The following is an 8,112-nucleotide window of genomic DNA, read 5'->3' on the forward strand; positions in this document are numbered from 1 at the left end:
AATGTATCTTTCATAGCAAGCTATAAGGTACTAGCCCATTTGTGAAAGGGAATGTTAGTATGCAAACAAAAGCTGTAGGCTAAATGGCATACAGGATACAAGTACACAAAGTTAACTTTTCCCTTTTAATAGTTGTATTTTGTGTTTCTGTATTTGAAAATAGTTTAAACTCTTATTTCTCTGATTTAAAAGAGAGCCTAAAATGGTCATGTTTTTATGAAATGCCTGGCTTGCTCCTCTCATGATGTGAAGCACAAACATGATCACTAGGGGGCAAGCTTGCATGCACTCCTGGTTAGATATACCTTACTCCCATCTTTCTGTAGTGTCTTTCAACCCATTCAAACACAGAGGATGCAAGTAGTCTCGGTTGCTCCCTCATCTCCTTCATCTGTAATGATGAAAGATGGTGAAAGCAGATTTAAGTGAAAGCTATTTCCTGATAGGCATCCACATATTTCCACCTATCCTGTGACTCCAAATGAGTGTAAAGGAGATAAGGAAAGGAAGCCACTGTCGACTATTAAGATGCACCCTAAAGTACATGCATTACACTGTAAGTGAGCGTCCTTAGTACTGACAGAGGCTGGTTGCTAGAGGAGATATATAGTTTATCCTAAAAGGTTGCTGATAGAACACTAGTCAGTCAGTGGCAGCATTCTAACTCCTCCATGCTAAGGCTATTGGTATTGATTGAGCAGCAAATGCTGCTGACTGATGTATTTTTTTAGCAGTTGAGGAATGAAGTCATGGGGAAAAAGTGTGCTGTGTTCTTCGGGATTGATTATTTTCAGGTAAAGCCCACTTATCCACTGGGCCTGTTGAGCTACACACTATTAGACTACGTTGCACCCCAGAAACTTGAACGGCAGCCACATTGACACGTTCTTAACGTTGGAAACCAACAGTGGAAGTGTATGGTCTTCCCTGTATTTGATTTCACATTAGGGTTCTCCCGATTCAATCAAAACTGCTATCCAGGTGTTGCTGGTAATGTACACAGAAATGATTTGCTCTACTAGAAAGGCCCAAAAAAGGCCCATAGGCCAACAATTTCTATTTGTTTAATCATGATGTCCTTTACGTATGTGACCTTGCATCACCTATTGGGGTCACATTAAGGGTAATGCATTTCTAGATGGTAAATTTCCTTGGGTTTTATGGTTTGTTTGATTTTTACATTATGCAGCTGACACATTTTAGAGGAACTGTGGCTCCCTCGTCTCGCAACCACGGCAACCACCTCTAGTGCAAAGCTCAGCTGTGCGAGCCAGGTTTCCATGGTAACGGGGGCCTCTGTCGGAAGTGCGTTTTTTGTGTGTTTTTTTTTTACTGTTGTAGGGGGGGGGGGGGGGGGGGGGTTGTGGCTTATAATGGAGAGTTATTAGATTGTTGGTGAGTGTTGATTCCAGAAATACATTCTTACAACATGAGGACCATGAATCAAATATCATCGAAGAACAGAAGGTGTGTGAGCTGAATCCTGGACAATGAATATAGAACCATCCTATCACATCAATAATGCAACAGCTGGATATTTCATAATGACATAAGACACTATCCACTCCACAGTTAGTCCTGTAAAATACTAATTTTACCAAAGATTGCTAATATATTGACAGTAATAGACATTTTCTCACACAAAATAGACTTTATCTTGTCCCTCAAACTGATTAATGGAAAAATAACACAATTTAAACGTGTAATGAGTCTGTCTGATGTCGTGCCTCACCCCTTTCTACCGCAGCAGGTGGGCACAGCTCCTCTTGAGTGATGTCATTTCTGCCATTGAGCTTGGCAGAGTTCCCACTCTCTCTTACACTCAGTTCTACATGGTTCCAACCACTCACACACCCTTTTGCGCCTTCTTCTTTGCTCTCTCTCCCCTCCTCTCTCACGGTTCCTTTATCGCTCTCATTTACACTCGCAAATCCGCTCTCTTCACACAACAGTTGTCGATGGTTAAATTAGTACCACTCACGCTGAGTTTCCATCTATCGAAATGGCCATCATTTTGAAACGCTAAATACAGTGGGTATCATAAGTATTCATCCCCTTTGATTTTTTTTCACATTTTGTTGCGTTGCAAAGTGGGATTGAAATATATGTAATTGTGATTTTTTTTTGTCAGTGATCTGCACTAAATACTCCATAATGTCAAAGTGAAATTACGTTTTTTTTTTTTTACAAATGAATATTTTTTTAATAACTCAAATATAGTTGTATACGTATTCATGTCCTTTGTTTAGGTAAGCCTAAAGTAGTTCTGGAGTAAAATGTGGCTTTACAAATCACTTAATACAGTAAGTTACATGAACTCACTCTGTGAAATAATAGGGGTTGACATGATTTTTTTCATGACTACCCTTTCCTCTGTCCCCCATACATACATACATACATACATACATACATACATACATACATACATACAGTACATACATACAGTACATACATACAGTACATACATACATACATACATACATACATACATACATACATACATACATACATACATACATCTATACATCTGTAAGGTTCCTCAGTCAAGTATAACATTTCAAGCCCAGATTCAACTACAAACACCAGGGAGCATTTTGAAAGCCTCATAAATAAGGGTGATTGGTAACAATAACAAATCAGACATTGAATATCTCTTTAAGCATGGTCAAGTTAATAATTATGCTGTGTGTGAAGTATTAAACCACCCACACACACCAAAGATAGTCATCCTTCTGAACTGAGCTGCAGGACAAGAAGGAAACTGCTCAGGGATGTCTTCATGAAGACATTGGTGAGTTAACTAGCTATGATGGGAGAACATTGTGGTGATTCCAAAATAATGACCTAAATGACAGAGTGAAAGGAAGAGTACAGATGTACAGAATAAAAAGATTCCAAAACATCCTGTATGCAATAAAACACTGAAGTAATACTGCAAAAAAACAAGGCAAAGGAATATACTTTCTTGTCTAAATGCAAAGCCTTTTGTTTGGGGCAAACACACCACATCTCTGAATAACTGTATGTGTACAGTATGCTTGACATTGGCAAAGACTGTGGTGTTTTTCAGGATACCAAGAAATGGGAAGGTGCTAAGCACAAGCTAAATCCTAGAGGAAAACCTACTTCAGTCTGCTTTACACCAGACACTGGGAGAGGAATTCACCTTTGAGCAGGACAATAAGCTACAACACATGCCCAGATTTACATTGGACGTGCTTACCAAGAAGACAGTGAATGTTCCTGAGTGGCCAAGTTGGTTTTGACTTTAAATCTGCTTGAAAATCTATGGCAAGACTTGAAAATAGCTGTCCAGCCATGAATCCCCAACACCTTGACAGACTGAAGAATTTTGAAAAGAATAATGGGGAAATATTGCACAATCCATGTGTGTAAAGCTCTTAGAGATTTACCCAGAAATACTCACAGCTGTAATCACTGCCAAATGTGTTTGACATTGTTTTATTTTTCCTACATCTTTATTGGTGTGTATTTTTGTGTAGATCATTGACAAACAATTACAATGGAATCACTTTTAATTTCACTTTGTAATACAATAAATGTGAAGAAATGGTGGGTGGGTGTGGGATACTTTTGATACCCACTGTAGATTCACGCATTGTCCAAAATAGATGCAAAGATGAACTTATTGTCATTTATTGAGCAACACGACAAGGTCAAAGCAGTTACTCACAAACCCAAACTAATCATAGTTTATTGATAATTAAGGTGATAATCTTTAACTCCACATACGTTCCTATGATTCTCCAACTTCTTGTTCAGGTGGAAGTATTATTATTATTTTATTCTAGTTTAAAGGGATAGTTAGATTTGTACAAAACATTATCTGATTATTTAGCCATGTCCAGAATCTTCTGGCTTGCACTTATTGAAAGTCCAAACATTTGTGGCAGGCAATATTGTAAGGGAACTTAACGATCAAATGTCGGTATACCCTTATTCCATATTGTCATTGCCAAGTCAAAAATCGAAATAAAAATGTACATAGAAATTGCATAATGAAACAATTATTTAAAGACCACACAAAAAAATACTTAACAAGCCTCGATCTTGTAGAGGTGAAATTGAGGGTATTCTTTGGCTATGTCAGCATTAAATCCTCCAAAAACCATATCCAATCAAAGGACTGCAGAAGATCAATCGACTCTGGAATTTGATCAAAGACAGTGTTGAGTCAAGATACTAGTTTAGGGGAAATCTCAGTTGGATTTGCTTGATTCCTTGTGTCTTCTCGTTGCCTCCTTTTGAAAAAGGTCTAAGGTAAATGAGGAGAGGAGGCGAGGAGAAGAAACAAATTACTCTCCTTGTCCACTAGCTTTTTATCAGGCAATTTATGTTTACAGAGGAGGAATCCCAAAATACTGTACATGTGTAAAGTGTTTAAAAGAAATGCAGATAGTTATACTAGACATTTTATAGATCAAAGGATTAGTAGCCTATCATTTTTTAATGTGTGCATACTTTTCTCCTCTGTGAAAACCACACCTGATTCAAAGGGGGTGTGGCAGATTTCAAAACTCTTGCAGTAGGATACACCTGTGTATCATCCGCTGGAGGAGGAAATTAAGGAGAGGACAAACTCCTCCGTTCACCTACAGTATTAACGAATTGAGACTCTCCTTCATATTGTTATAGACCCCCTCAGCCCCCAGCTGTGCCTTGGACTCCATATGTGAATTGATTGCCCCCCATTTATCTTCAGAGTTCGTACTGTTAGGTGACCTAAACTGGGATATGCTTAACACCCCGGGCCATCCTACAATCTAAGCTAGATGCCCGCAATCTCACACAAATTATCAAGGAACCTACCAGGTACAACCCTAAATCTGTAAACACGGGCACCCTCATAGATAACCAACTTGCACTCTAAATACAACTCTGCTGTCTTCAACCAGGTTCTCAGCGATCACTGCCTCATTGACTGCGTCCGTAATGATTCCGTGGTCAAACGACCGCCCCTCATCACTGTCAAATGCTCCCTAAAACACTTCAGCGAGCAGGCCTTTCTAATCGACCTGGCCCGGGTATCCTGGAAGGATATTGACCTTATCCCGTCAGTAGATGAGGCTTGGTTATTCTTTAAAACTGATTTCCTCACCATCTTAAATAAGCATGCCCCATTCAAAAAATGTAGAACTAAGAACAGATATAGCCCTTGGTTCACTCCAGACTTGATTGCCCTTGACCAGCACAAAAACATCCTGTGGTGTTCTGCATTAGCATCGAATAGCCCCAGCGATATGCAACTTTTCAGGGAAGTTAGGAACTAATATCCACAGTCACTAAGGAAAGCAAAGGCTAGCTTTTTCAAACAGAAATTTGCATCCTGTAGCACAAATTCCAAAAAGTTTTGGGACACTGTAAAGTCCATGGAGAATAAGAGCACCTCCTCCCAGCTGCCCACTGCACTGAGGCTAGGAAACCCTGTCACCACCGATAAATCCTCGATAATCGAGAATTTCAATAAGCATTTTTCTACGGATGGCTATGCTTTCCACTGGGCTACCCCTACACTGGCCAACAACTCTGCACCCCCTGCAGCAACTTGCCCAAGCCTCCCCTCTTCTCCTTCACCCAAATCCAGATAGCTGATGTTCTGAAAGAGCTGCAAAATCTGGACCCCTACAAATCAACTGGGCTAGACAATCTGGACCCTCTCTTTCTAAAATTATCACTGCAATTGTTGCAACCCCTATTACTAGCCTGTTCAACCTCTCTTTCATATCGTCTGAGATCTCTAAAGAAAGCTTCCGCGGTCATCCCCCTCTTCAAATGGGGAGACACCCTGGACCCAAACTGCTACAGACCTATATCCATCCTGCCCTGCCTTTCTAAAGTCTTCAAAAGCCAAGTTAACAAACAGATCACCGACAACTTCGAATCCCACCGTACCTTCTCCGCTATGCAATCTGGTTTCCGAGCTGGTCATGGTTGCACCTCAGCCACGCTTAAGGTCCTAAACGATATCAAAACCGCCATCGATAAAAGATAGTACTGTGCAGCCATCATCATCGACCTTGCCAAGGCTTTCGACTCTGTCAATCACCGCATTCTTATCGGTAGACTCAACAGCCTTGGTTTCTTAAATAACTGCCTCGCCTAGTTTACCAACTACTTCTCAGATAGAGTTCAGTGTGTCAAATTGGAGGGCCTGTTGTCCGGACCTCTGGCAGTCTATACGGGGGTGTCACAGGGTTCGATTCTCAAGCCGACTATTTTCTCTGTATATATCAATGATGTCGCTCTTGCTGCTGGTGATTATCTGATCCACCTCTACGCAGACGACACTGTTCTGTATACTTCTGGCCCTTCTTTGGACACTGAGTTAAAAAACCTCCAGACGAGCTTCAATGCCATACAACATTCCTTCCGTGGCCTCCAACTGGTTTTAAAAGCTCGTAAAACTAAATGCATGCTCTTCAACCGATTGCTGCCCACACCCGCCGCCCGGCTAGCATCACCACTCTGGACAGTTCTGACTTAGAATATGTGGACAACTACAAATACCTAGGTGTCTGGTTAGACTGTAAACTCTCCTTCCAGACTCACATTAAGCATCTCAATCCAAAATGAGCAAATTTGATGTAGTCTATCACAGTGCCATATACTACCCACAACTGCGACCTGTACGCTCTCGTTGGCTGGCCCTCGCTTCATATTCATCACCAAACCCGCTGGCTCCAGGTCATCTATAAGTCTTTGCTAGGTAAAGCTCCGCCTTATCTCAGCTCACTGGTCACCATCGCAGCACCCACCCGTAGCACGCGCTCCAGCAGGTATATTTCACTGGTCATCCCCAAAGCCAACTCCTCCTTTAGCTGCCTTTCCTTCCAGTTCTCTGCTGCCAATGACTGGAACAAATTGCAAAAATCACTCAAGCTGGAGACTTATCTCCCTCACTAACTTTAAGCATCAGCTGTCAGAGCAGCTTACCGATCACTTCACCTGTACACAATCGATCTGTAATTAGCCCACCAAACTACCTCATCCCCATATTGTTTTTTATTTTTGCTCTTTTGCACCCCAGTATCTCTACTTGCACATCATCTGCACATCTATCACTGCAGTGTTAAAGCTAAATTGTAATTATTTCACCACTATGGCCTATTTATTAGTTTACCTCCCTAATCTTACTACATTTGCATACACTATATATAGATTTTTCTATTCTGTTAATGACTGTATGGTTGTTTTATCCGATGTATAACCCTTTGTTGTTGTTTTTGTCACACTGCTTTGCTTTATCTTGGCCAGGTCGCAGTTGTAAATGAGAACTTGTTCTCAACTGGCTTACCTAGTTAAATAAAGGTGAAATAAGTAAAAATATGGTGACCACTTATCGGTTTCCGGGTCACGGAGAAGAGGAGGATGGAGAAGTCGAGGGGAGGATGGACCTTTGCCCAATTGAGAGAAGGCAATAGTCTTCAGTTTAATTTTGTATTGATGCTTTGGCGTCAGTTTGGAAATCTATTTGAACTTTCCTTCTTTTTGAAACAAGAAGAATATTTATCATGTTCTGGGGTGTATTCATTATTGCACACCATAGCAAAATGTTTTGCAATGAAAATGAGAGTTTCTTTTTAGGTCCCTTTCCGTTTCGGTCTGTTAATTTCAGTTTGGTTCCTAGTAAATGCACACTCAGGTTAGATCAGTGAAAAAAACAAAGATATACAAAATCTGACAACAAAGCGCATGAAATGTTGGTCTAAATTATTTGTTTTTTTTTCTCATATTTGTCTCGTGTTACATAAGCACACTGAGTCAGTCACACAATATAAGCCCATTGTCACTTGTATGACTTTGCCACAGTGGGTAGGGGAACATTGGGACTGTGTAATCTAAGCACTGGGTGACCATAACCATGTTCTGATCGGGAAATTACGGTGATGATGTTACGGCTTAGACACTCAGCTCCATAACATTACATCAACAGTAATGTACATCTACAAGACACACTGCATTAGCCCCATAACAGACTGCCGCTAATCTGATATGCTAAACCAGTTAGTGCGGCTAGCAGAAGAGTCTAGCTCTAATGTACCAGGGAGAGATCATGGCATGGCCATATGTGTCTGCATCACTCTGTGCACC

The sequence above is a fragment of the Oncorhynchus mykiss genome, chromosome 12, assembly GCF_013265735.2.
Source record: "Oncorhynchus mykiss isolate Arlee chromosome 12, USDA_OmykA_1.1, whole genome shotgun sequence".
In the NCBI taxonomy this organism is placed as follows: domain Eukaryota; kingdom Metazoa; phylum Chordata; class Actinopteri; order Salmoniformes; family Salmonidae; genus Oncorhynchus; species Oncorhynchus mykiss.